This window comes from Lissotriton vulgaris, chromosome 6 (genome assembly GCF_964263255.1).
Source record: "Lissotriton vulgaris chromosome 6, aLisVul1.2, whole genome shotgun sequence".
In the NCBI taxonomy this organism is placed as follows: Eukaryota; Metazoa; Chordata; class Amphibia; order Caudata; family Salamandridae; genus Lissotriton; species Lissotriton vulgaris.
In genome coordinates this window covers 848,355,981-848,368,834 of record NC_141694.1, presented here as the reverse complement: position 1 = coordinate 848,368,834, position 12,854 = coordinate 848,355,981, and the positions used below count along the sequence as shown (strand labels likewise).

At 43.9% G+C, this 12,854-nt stretch overlaps 1 protein-coding gene across 1 annotated transcript in view; it reads left to right on the top strand.

Annotated features, from left to right (window-relative positions):
- Positions 1 to 12,854, top strand: part of CRIM1 (cysteine rich transmembrane BMP regulator 1) — an 891,430-nt gene that overhangs the window by 389,890 nt on the left and 488,686 nt on the right. The gene's annotated exons all lie outside the window — the stretch shown is intronic.

Sequence of the window (12,854 nt, the reverse complement as noted above, 5' to 3'; positions counted from 1 at the left end):
GGGCTATTAAGGGTTTTGGGCTATCAACAGCATTCACTATCTGAGCTTTGAAAATTGTTAACAAGAAAGCTTTACCCAGGTGTGTGACTGCAGAGAACATTGCTACCCTGTTTTACACTTCAATAGAGTGTCCATGTTAATTATTTTGTTTAATTTCTTCTCGAGGATGTTTCAGGGAAGAGGGAGTGTAACAGTAGAACTTGCAAAACTAGTCTCCAGTCCATCAAGTGTTCCTTCAGGCTTTCTTCCTTTTTGACCACTTTAAGGTACAATTGATCTGCTGCAGCCTTTCCTCTAGATCCCTCATTCAATATTTCTTCTTAACCACTTTTTCTATTTCACCTCTTGGCTGCATACCACTTTTGCCAGTGCCAAAATTGCAGCTTTATCTCTTATTTTATTTTGAGTGCATATGAAGATAAAAGCAGTAGACACACTTTCACTCAATTGGGGATAGCTACATCAGGCCGGTTTTTTAATTTTGTTTACAGTCTGGTCCCATTAGTTTGCGATTTTTAGGCAGCTCCAGTGAAGCCTCATTCTTCATTTTGGGCGTGTATCTATGTCCCCAGGGTTCAATTTGTGCTGCTTGTGTGGCGTGATAATATGTTTGATGTAGATAATTACATTGCATCAGTTTTAATCATGCTGTGCTGGAAGCCTTCAAAATACGTGAGTAATCCTCTAACCACTCCACATCTTTGCAATGCTAGTGTCCTCTGTTTCTGACTGCCATTTTAACTCTACACAGAAGTGTATTTTTTGAGGAATTCTTCTTAGTGATTAGTCAACATTCATTTGTCAGTGGCTCAGAGGCAGTGGCTGAGTCTTAATCTGTCAAGATCTCCTGGATTTTTCCATTTTAGGATGATCTTCATATCATCAGCATGATTGTAACCGGTCTTATTAAAGGATTTGATGAGGTCTGGTAATGATCTGAAGTAAAAATTGAAGAGTAGTGGAACTGTGATTGATTCTTGAGGTACGCCTGCCTTGATGCTGAAATGTGGTGGTGTAAATGAAAGTAGCAAGTTGATCCTTGGTCTGTCAGAGTAAGAAGGAGATTCGGGCAATGATGAGCCCCATGATACCAAGTTCCTATTGTATCTCTAGAAAAGAGTGGTGGAGGACTATATCAGTTGTAGCGGAAAGATCTGATAGAAGTGTGATGCCACTCCTGTCCATGGAGATCTTGAGATCATGCCAGATGTGGCTAGGTGGATTTCGTGCTACTCCCTGTCCGGAACCAAGTTTGATGATCTGAGACCAAATTGTTTTCTTCAAGGAATTTGCAAAGCTGAAACATACTCCTTTTGATCAGCTGTCCAAGAAACAACCATTCAAGAATGGTTTGTAGCTGGTTGGGTCGAGATTGTTTATCTTGATGAGCGGTCCTATATAACATATCTTAAGTCCTGAATAGAAGATTTCTTATGATACTGAGTTGTTGATGTTGCTCATTTCTGTTTTAGCAGCTGTATTGCTAAAAGTTTGTTCTTAAGGGTTTATGGCCTCCAGGAGTCTCTCTGATGAGCATGTTGGATATCTGTTGGTCAGCTCAGTCCTCATGGTCTTACATAGCTGAGAGTCTGGCAACTTGTTAGAGAGATGGCTTTCTAGTATTGTCTTTGGCCATCAAGAAAGCCTTGAGAGTGAGTCTTTGGTGTGGCACACTTGCATTACAGAATTTTATGGCGATTCTGTGCACTTCTCTTTTGGGGCACTCTTTGTGAGTCTAAATATACCTGTATTTTACTGAGTCATTAGCGACTATTAGAGATAGGACACCATGTGGGGGGAAAAAGACCTGCATTAAATTATATTGTGTGACCCCACGAGAACCATTGTGTGCTTTCCTGTTCTGCAAGCCTTCATCCTAAAGCAAGTAAAACCTTGGTCATAAACGGGAAGAAACATTGACATAGGTGCATGTCTTTCCCATTCTAGCAGGGCAGATAGCTGTTGCTACCTAAATGGGCTTCCTTTTATTAGCACATTTCATTTGATTTGTCCAAACCCCAGGCACATAGTTTGTGTATTGGTGGAAACAAAAGCAGCGTAAACATTTCTGAGGGAACAAAGCACAGTGTCTGTTTCAATGGAACCTTTGCTGCACAGGCAGATTGGACTGGCTGACGTAATGGGCTTGTTTTGTCCCCTGCAGTCACTTTCTTCTCAGCTTCCTATTATCTGGGTTGCATTTAAATACTTAGAACAGGACGTGAGTTGGATTTTTGGACGTGGCCTTCAGCATCCATTATTGGCTGCAGCTCGTGGCCTTGCTTTCTGGGCACAGGTAGCTCTTAATAACTGAAATAGATACAGCACTAAAGCAAGTCATGTATAAGTGGTGGCTAGACGCACAGGCCGGGAAACATGGGAGAAGTTGCTGTTAAGAGGCATCACAGCTTGTTAACTATCTTCGCACTCCACATATCTTCTCCAGATGGGTTTCTAGAGTGATCGAAGTGCTACCAGTCACTATTATCCTAGTGATGACCGCTGATTCTTAATGGAATAATTGCTGCTAGGGTGGCCATCTCACTCTCTCATCTACACTATTTTACATCCTAGCTCTCGAACCTACAAACAGTTACTAGCCTGAGTGTTCATCTAATTATTTTAGTGGAAGCAAGCCAAGACTACAGCACATAGAATACGCTATGTTGCATGAAATGACTTGAAACCGGTGAGGCCAGGGCTCCATCCATGCAGCACATTCTACACCAATTTTGTGTAATACAGCTAATCAGGGAAGAGGCACTGCTGGCAAAACAATGCGAGTCACCCCGCGTAGGCATCCGTTCATTGCCAGTTCTGCTATGTGCAAAGGAAGCCGTCCTCATGAAAAGTATGCCTTTAGGTTGCCAATTTCTACTTGACACCTTTGCTGAATTTATGGTTAGTTTTGACCTGTTCATAAACAATATAAACTCCTTTGTAATGGTCATTGTTCTAAATCCACCAAGCAGAAATCCCTTTTTTGTAATAAATTCAAGATCAAACACACAGCTTTAATTATCTGGGCGTTCTGCTTGATATCAGAAATACATGGGGCCCACTGCTGGCTTCAAAAAGACTCATGTTAGCACACTCTTGTAGGTCAGTTTTGGATTTCAGCGCCAGATTGGAAACCGATAAAGGCCCTCCTTCCTGTGTACCCTGCTAAATGTGTGTCTTCTACTTGTTATGTCAGTGATATTTTGGGGTTTTGGGATTGCAGTCCCATTCAGATTGAGGAAAGTAGGGTCGCCGAGGCTTGTTGACTGTCCCACAAAGCACCTCAACATACATTATACATGAGGAGGTGGCCCTTAAATATATTTCGGGCACCATTAGATTAAGACCATTCTTATAGTTGATTTCAATTTGGCAAAAGAGCAAGCCACTCCTAAATATAATGGTTATTGGGGCTTGTCTCACTCTGGCTAATGTGAGAGCAATTTCCCGGTTGAGTTACATTGTCTGAATTCACCATTTTGGGACATCCGAATTTGTCCTCATGTCCTGGTAGGATAACCAATGCTGATTATACATGGGTGAAAAATAACTTTTTTACTAGTACTATTGCTGTAAGGGAAGGCAATGAATTGCTGAAACCTTCTGTCTTCGCGCATTGCCTGAAAAAACCTGTGATTTCCACTGAGCCATATTTGACATGGGTGACTAATGTGTACCATCCTCAGCACTTGGCCAGGTTTGAACTGACCCTTTTCGTGTCATTAATCAATTTCCCAAAGGGCTGGGCCGGTCTGCCCATGGCCATCATTTGGGAGTAGTCCGAGGTCGTGGCTGTGACCTCGAGCTTGCTCCATGCTACCCCTGGCACTTCCTTTGCGACCCCTGGCCTCAGAGGGGGCAAAACCTTTGCCTTCATCTGAGGCCAGAGGTCACAATGGAAGTGCCAGGAGTAGTAAGGAGCAGGCTAGATGTCACAGTTGTGACCCCTAACAACTCCCAAATGACGTCCATGCTCATGGCTATCTGGGACCTTGCAAGTGTGATAACATTTCAGCCCAGACTACTGCCCACTTCGTCCATTTTTGCCCGTTTTTCACTTTCCAACGGATTTTTTTTTTAATTCGGGGTTTAAAGGTTTTAACATTGAAACCCGCCATGTTGTATCTTTTAATACTCAAGGACGTTCATACTTGTGTAAAAGTAGAATAGTGCAGGTAAACTCCGGGAGGTGGCCTTAATCGGAGCCTCCCATTCCTTTGTTTTCGTAATGTCATAATACCATATAATTACACTCTCTGATGGTAGTTATGTGCAATTTAAGCCGGCAATATTCACCTGCCTCCCGGCCTTCTGGTTGTGACTCAACTTAAGTCGCACCTTGAATATTTGTTTTACCACATGTCTGTACCGTTGCATGGCCTCCCTGTTTATCTCTTGGTATAACATATTCAATGCTGCTGTGTCATATAGATTGTTATCACGGATTGTTTTTATCTTTTATGGTTATCCTTTTAACCGAATAAAGAAACTTTACTTAATAATATGACTAATTATTTGATGACCACAGCAACTTAAATCGTGATTTTTACGAACATATTCTCAGAAAACAGCCTACCTATTGAAGGAAGGCTTCCATTTTTTCCTGTGAGGCCTTCCACAAGAAAGGTGCCAAGTCCCATGCAATCCGTCAGCATGAGATCTGATGGCTGGTGGCACCGTAAGGGCTGGGGCTTTGGTCTGAGGCATATCGGGTCTGATGTTATGGGCTGGGCCCTTATAGAGTTTGATGGCCCTTTCAAGATGGTGCCAGGGCCACGTCTTATCCTTAAGAACCGCACTATTTTGGTTCTCAAAAGTCTACTTGAGTTTTTCTCTGCAATGACATAGCGGTATGCATGCACACTGCACAATCACCCATGCAATACAGGGTAAGTAGCATTATTGAGCCTGAAAAGGCCTTGTACTCCGTGTCTGCCAGGCACTTTGAGGCCGCCATCACTGCTACACGAACAGCCTGTAACGTCAGCCTAATATCCGGACTTAATCTTCTAGTGAATCAGCACATTCTGCACACATGGCAGTGCAAGAGTGGCGTGCGGTTCTGGGCCTTTATTTCAGGAATGCACTGCTTACAGCCCTGAAGTGGGCGCTGCCTGGCGTTACCAAGCTGTGTCAGAAAAATGACGTTGTTGTACATGCTACGAAGCTAGTAGTGACATGGCTCTGATTAAGGCACCCCATCGCTCAGCCCCCAAGCCAGGGTTATTCGGATTAAACAGGAAGTGCTGCAGATGGTAGCCGGCGGGTGCCACAGAACACGCGTCCTTCTCTCCGGAAGATTGTTTGACAAACTCGCACGGATCTCTGCGGACTCACAAAAGACTTGATATTTCTTTCAGAGTCCCTAAGGAAATAAACAGCGAGGCAGAAATAGAAACTGCACTTCATATAGCAAGGAAATGGAGACATTTGGGAGGAATCCGACACTGCCACTCTCACATACTTATTTTTGGGCAATTCTGTCACTTGTAGGATGGTGGTAGTTAAGAGCCAAAAAGGTAAATCTATATTTCACTCGAAACACTGTTCCTATGGAGCTGGGAGAGTCTTTTTTCAGGGTAAAATTTGAGTCCCATATAGGGTTTAGTGACATCCTAAGACGTATGTAAAATTCTCCCAGTCTAGAAGTGGGGATGCTGAATCATAGGAGGTGATCTAAACCACAATCATTCAATGACACCTGCTCTTGAGCCAAGATTAGAACACCCACACCTCAAACCAAAGTGCAGCTTCTTAACCCCTTTATCATGTACACACTGCCTATCTTATGAAAGATCATTGGCCGGGTTGTGAGCTTTATACAACTAGAATGCACAACTGCTCAGGTACCAGATCTTGCTGGTGCACCACTTATTACTTTGCTGAGAACGAGCAGAGGCATCTATGTGGCACTGACGCGAATGCTGTATTGGGCAATCTCCCACCTCTCTTTTCAGCGAGTGCTCCTGATGCAGCATGCATTGGATGAGGTCCTTCTTTACGCATTGTACCAGCATTCTCTTCTTCCACATGCATTAGCTTCTGGTCTGTCATTACTTAATTTACTAAGCAGTGTGGGTGAGTGTAGTAAATAATGTGTGCTTCTTTGACACCTAGATGAAGCAGTTTTTTATTTGCCCCAATGTGAAGTGTATTGACATATTGGTCCCGTCTGCATGGGTGTTTGTGATCTGCACAGTCCAATCACCAGATTGTCAAATGCTCCCTTGCCAGTAAACCCGTCAAATCACGATACAACGGCTTCCTACAGTCCTTTACTGCTTCTTCAACTGCACCATCAAATCAAGTTCTGCCACTTCCAAGTTGGACATAACTGCCAAAATCTGACAATGAGTAAAAGGCTTCGGCCGGTTCCTGTGGGTTTAAGCCAGGTTGCTGCATACCGGTGGCCACCAAGACTATGTTCCCTGCTGCATGATTTTTACTCCCTGTTCTTCCAGGGTAACACAGATTTTTTGCCCTGAAAGCCTTGGGCAATTGGTGAATAATTTATCGCACGGTGGCCGTGCCGTGGAGAGAGCACCACCGCTTGTTGGCTGGGAAGTGACTGGCTGGCAGGATGAGGCTCGGACCTCTGAACTGTTTGGAGGGACTAGGAGCGCAGGACTCTGTGTCTAAACACGGCGCGCTGAACCGTGAATGCAGCCTACTAAAGGTCAAAATATCATGCATTAATGATTCTGAACACTCGACTTTACTGAAAAGTTTATTTTGTTTGCATCACCAGGACTTCAAATCCCATAAATCAAGGCATGACAGTGTACTAACACACACCTACCAGGAGGTTTGTCTGAACGTCATAAAACACGTGATGCCCCAACGAGTGTGTTTGAAAACAGCCCCTGATGAGGGGGGGAGGCCCCCTGAAACGCGTCGGGCACATGACAAAATGTGAAGCGGAGAAGCGTGCTGACACGAATAGCCCGGAGGGAAGAGTCCCGCAGTGTGCCTCTCAAAGCCTTGGTGAATTTTTTATATATATATATATATATATATATATATATATATATATATATATTCATTCATATTCCAAAACTCCGTTCCAGAAAAGAGCAGAAGTGGGCACTCCAGGCAAGTCAAGCAATTTATTTTATTTTCAAAATGCGATGTCAGACTCCAGGGAACACCGTCCTATATTCACAGACCCAACACCCACGCAATCTCATTCACAGTATACCTTACAGTGAATTATTGAGATTGAAATGTAATTGCTCTCCCCCAGAAGATTACACCTTAGCATAAAGGGATTTCCTTCAAAGAATCAGTAAGAAGGGCTATGCAGAAAAGTCATACAAGATGCCACAGTGAAAGCACAGTCAAGCGAGAGGAAAGATCTTCTGGCCCTGAGAGAGAAGAAATCTGCTCTAGAGCAAGGAGATTTCAAGGTCAGACTGATTCTCGGTTTTTCAGAAAAATCTCAGCAGATTCGAAACCTGATCAATAAAAACTGGGCATCGTAAATACTGATGGAGTGATTGGGAAGACTCTAACAAGTAGACCTGATATAACCTATAGGAAGAGTGCCACATTGAAGGACATTCTCGTCCAGAGTCATTACGTTGACAAACCCCAAGGTAAACTAGACATCACAGGCTTTTTTCCTTGTAGCAAGTGCAAAGCCTGTAGAGGCAGCACATAGGCAAAGGATTTCCCGGTCCCAGGCAAGAAAGAGAAGAGGAAGATCAACAAATTGCTGAATTGCAATTCTAAGTTTATAGTTTATTGCCTGGTGTGTTCCTGTGGCCTCCAGTATTTCAGAAGCACTATACACCCGGGAAAAAAAGCATTTTCGAGCACACAAGGGCCATCACCAATCACGACTCTCCATATCGGGTCGCCAGGCATTTTGACGAGAGACATGAGGGAAGAAGTGATAAAGTGCAATTTTTCTGTATTGATCAGGTAGCCCAGAGAGAGAGAGAGGTGGTGACCGTGTTAGACTCTTGAGACACCTGAAGTCCAGGTATATTGTGGAGCTGAGGATTCGATCACCTTTTGGGCTGAACTGCCAAGTGGAGCTGTGGTCACACATAGGTTGAATTTTACTTGAAGTTGGAGGGCAATTGTTTTGAGAAACTGGTCCTAAATCTACCATCCATCAGTGGGGCCACCTTGGGAATCTCTGATACATGGGCAGGCAAGCAGGTGATTCTATATAAATAATGCGACAGGCAGTAGACCTAACCACATGAGGAAATTGCAATGTTATTTAATCTCTATGTTCTGAGAACATCACTGGAGCTGTCTCTCAGTGGGAGGAATAATGGGGAACCACATATCCGCAGTAGAAGGATCAATGTAGGCCCATTCAGGGCACAATTATGACTTTCCATAGTCTTCAATTGATTGGACATAAAACACTGCCACTTAGGCTACATCAGGGGTATGTTTGGTTTCATGGGATTTCAGGCTTGAGACATTGTGGCATAAGTAATTGATTAAGATGGAAATTTCCAGTTAAAGATCCTCCATTCCCGCAACAAAAATATTTTTTTGATTCACCCAGGAAGTTACCCATAGTTTGTATTGCAACCTTTATATAATCTTTTGTATCATCAATTTGCTAATTTGCACAGTTTGAATTGATGTAGTAATATCCATAGATTTTGGGGTATCTGAGTTAAAAATGACGGGTATTACAATGTCTTGTTGGTGTGCATCTAAGCGTTTTATATATAACGATTGATGTTTTAAGATGGCCACCACCATGAAATTATTCTGTCTACACTGTAATGCTGCTCCAGTCCGTGTTTTATTTTTATTTCATGTGATCAGTTAACTAACCAAAATGTAAGGTGTCAAAAGGATGTCTGTCACTTAGGAACACTGACATTGACAAAGCCAGGAGGTCGGAACGTGTGTGTCAGTTCAATGTGGTTGCACTGGTTTAAGTAATAAATAACTTTAATCAACTAGCTCGTGAGTGCCCGGTATTGTCTTAATGACAGTTCTTTGGATGTGAGGCGCGGGACCGCGCACCGAGGCACCCGCTACGCTGAGAGCGTCGTTGTGAAGTTGAAAACGTGAGCAAATATAGATAGGTAGATTGATAAAGGCTGCTGCGCATCCGAAACCTGTCTCTCTGGTCCCAGGGTCAGGGGAGACCCAAGAAAATAAATATTGCCGTATCTTGACAGACTTGTGTACGTGGCTTCCTCATTTGGAGCAGGATTTGGTGTGTCTATATCTGTTTGCTGCAGGCCTTGTCTGCCTGTAGAGGCCTCGTACGGTAGTTCAGCTGGCCTTAAAATTGTCAAAACAAGAGTATTTTCAGACCGTATGGTTCTACTCTGGCCTGCCTCATAAGTTTAACTCAAAGGGTTCTGCTTATTATGTTCTTTTAGGAGTCTGGTAATAAGAACAACAGCTGCTCCAAACGTTCAAGAGTCTTGTGGATTCAATGGAAATGGATCAGTGATTGTTGGTGGAATAGGATCTGTTATCTGCGTGTGGCATTCTTTAAGAAATTATTAATGACATTGGAACACATTTTGTATCGCTGTGTCCCCAAATGCCAAACTATCTGGACAATTTTGCCACACCACGTGCTGCATAATTTCTTTTTAATTCTGTATTAGGCCCCACGATTTTCTTTTCTTTATTTCATAGTAGAGTCTAATTATCATTTATTGTCTAGGCATTACAGAGACCCTAAATACAGCTAATAGACATGCTTTACCAATGAAATTTTCCACCTTGATGAAAATCAGATTTACTAATTGGCACTATGTTGTCAATGTCATACTACCCAAATGGAGGCTTCCTGCCGTTCAGAGTGGTGCCGATTGGTTTAGGTTTTTAAATAATGTAACTTTGGAACCATGGTGGCACTATTGTAGTGCAACAGATATTTATTATCCAGTCATGATGTGGATGCTGTCCAGCATGGCTAGAACCATTGGTAAAACCAGTAGGTCCCAAAAGCTAGAACTTTTGCTTCTGCCAATGCTTGCTTGTTTTTAAATTAAGCATTTGTCATAAGGATGCAAACAGCTACTCGTGAACCATAGCTGAGGTGTTTAAACACAAGGACAGCTTACATTTGAAAAATTCCTAGATATAGAAGGACAGACGTCAATAAGTGACCTGGTGCCCTTGGCATGGTAGAGTGCAGCTTGTACTGTCTTGCTTTCTCCAAGCTGCGGCGCTTGGTGGTAACAGGAATTTGAATTTCGGCTACTATATATAGCACAGGTTAATGGAAGGTAAGAAATAAGACCACAAGGTGACCGCTCCTAGACTGTGAAGGGCCTCCCTCTGCACTTACTGCTGCATCTCAGAGTGAACTGCGCCTGGCTGACTGGAACTTGACGCTTCTGGCTTTGCCAGCGTTCCTTGACATACGAGTTTTGTTGCATGTACACTAGATAAGATTTGGTTTGGGGGGGGGGGGGGGTATATGCTGCTTCTGAACCTTTGACTAAAGATCCAGAGGTTTTTTTAACGCTGGTACCAGGAAGTCTGCACATAAGATAATCTTTGCCATTTAGAGTCAGAGTCATGCAATTTTTTATAAACCAGCCCAGTCCCCGTGCTTAGATCAGGCCATCTAGTGAGGGGGGAGCCTGGGGAGGCCACAGAGCTGGATACTATATATGAGACGGTGTTTGCTGCCTCCAAGGCTCTACTGGCTAGGTGTTCTTTTTACTACTCCCCCTAAAAATGTAGTAGTGCAAGTAAGAACGTAAAATATGACAATGGATAAAGACTAACTCTCCCAGCCAGTTTGTTCATTATTTTCCCACTGACCATTCCACACAGGCGGTACAGGTTCTCCCTCTGTCTCAGTAAAATTGCTCTCCAGTCCTGGCAGAGTCGGTCCCATCGTCGCAAGCGTGACGCAGCCTTTATGAAATGACCTACTCCGTCTCAGTTCTTTTTAGTGTTCAAATACTGCTCAATAGGTGCTGGAAACCTTCTGCACACTTCCTGCTTTGTATCAATCACAGAGAAGGCTATTCATCCCGTTTGCAAAAGCGGTGGCGCCAGCATGCTGTTCCGCCGGTAACTTTCATTTTGGTACCTGCCAGGAACGGAAAGTGCACATTCAGAGGGCTCAAGCACCTACTATTTAAAACATTTCATTCATTATATGGCAGCAAACTACATCATTTCCAGTATTTACCTGATACATCTGAAAACTACTCGATGGTTTCACTTCGACAGTGTGCTTGTGCCGTAACTCTACCTTACTTACACATTAATTGACTGAGCATTCAACACTACAAGTGGCAGAATCCTTGGGGAGGCTACTGCGGTCTCGTATATTAATAAAAATAAATAGAGAATATCTCTTAAGTCGTGTTGCTGCCAGAATCTGAAGTCTTTTGTGGTGTGCTCAATAAGACAATTGCTTACCACTTAGCACTGGTACACTGGATCGATTGATTAATGCATATCTGGTTCCATTCGGCATCAACAAGGAATTGATACTCCTGCTTTATGGGGTAACTTAGTTTTTACTTGCTGTCCTGCAGGGGCGACCTTAGGCATGTGCAAGCTGTGCACCTGCACAGGGCCACCAAACCCCAGGGGCCACCACTCCAATATATATCCTTATATGTATCCATCCTCAGAGGATTATTATATTGTGTGTGGCGGCAGAGCCGGTCCTAGGCCTTCTGAGGACTTCTGAGGCCCCGGGCGAAAGGGAAGATGTGAGGCCCCTTTAAGTGCCTTACTGCCTGCGCGAGTGCGCTTTTCCCTACTCTGCGGGGCCGGCAGGGGGCCCCCTGAGCGCGAGGCCCTGGGCAGCTGCCCATACCGCCCATGCCTAGGACCGGCCCTGTGTGGCGGCCCCTGGCAGAGATTTGGCGGCCTCCGGCTCTGTTCCACTTCCAAACACCCTGACCCCCCCCCCCCCCCTCTTCACTGGCCACCGCGCTCCACCCCGCCCGGACCCCCTCTTCCGGGGCCCCCTACTTACGCCCTCCCTTCCCAGGGCCGCCATGAGCATAGAGCCGCCCCTGTGTCCTATATTCCTTTAACTTTTTCCAAGTTGTCGGTCAGTTATGGTCAGGAGGACGAATTAGTCGGTTGCGTTCACTATCAATACCCTGATTGCATCTTCTTGTATCTTCTTTAGATATGCTCCAACAACTTGATTCATTAAAGTAAGCATACTCATGTCTATCTCCCTCCCATGTTTGTGGGGGACCTGGAGTTGTGGTTAATTTTCCTATACAAAAACTCAGTTGCTCGTAGCATAGTGCGTTAAATGATGCTGAATCAATGGTACTGTCTTGCAGACACATGGTAAAGGCACATGTGTTAAGTAACATGTTAGTATGTTGGAGATATGCACATAATGCTGTATACAAAGGACAATAAAATATGTTTAAAAAAAAATACAAAACCTCAGTTCACTTCTGAGTTTTCCTTTAACATCTTTTTTGAACCCTGGAGTTTTTGTGAAAGATTACGTGTGTGCAATTGCTGGTTTAAACCAACGGGAGTTATCATAAGGGAATGCAAGAAATTAGCCGCCTGAAAAAAGAGGGATGAGTTGCACTACCTCACTTTGTTACCTTCTGTGACGAGTGCTTCAGCGCTCCGCAGTATTCAAGAATTTTATGCGAATCTGTTTGGTTAATGTCTCGCAACCTACACTCATCCAGAGAGACAAGACCTTCATCCAAGCTCTCCCGCTGTGTGTTGGTGTACATTAGCTGTAGGGTTGGAGGCAGGAGAGCGAGTGCTGCCTCTAACCCTACAGCATGGCATGACTGGCCCAATCACTAGAAGATGTATTCTTTAGGGCGCTGATACCATTAAGATTCATTCTCTTTAGTGGGCCAGGTGTACTTTATTTTAAACTCAAGGAGGCGAGCTAG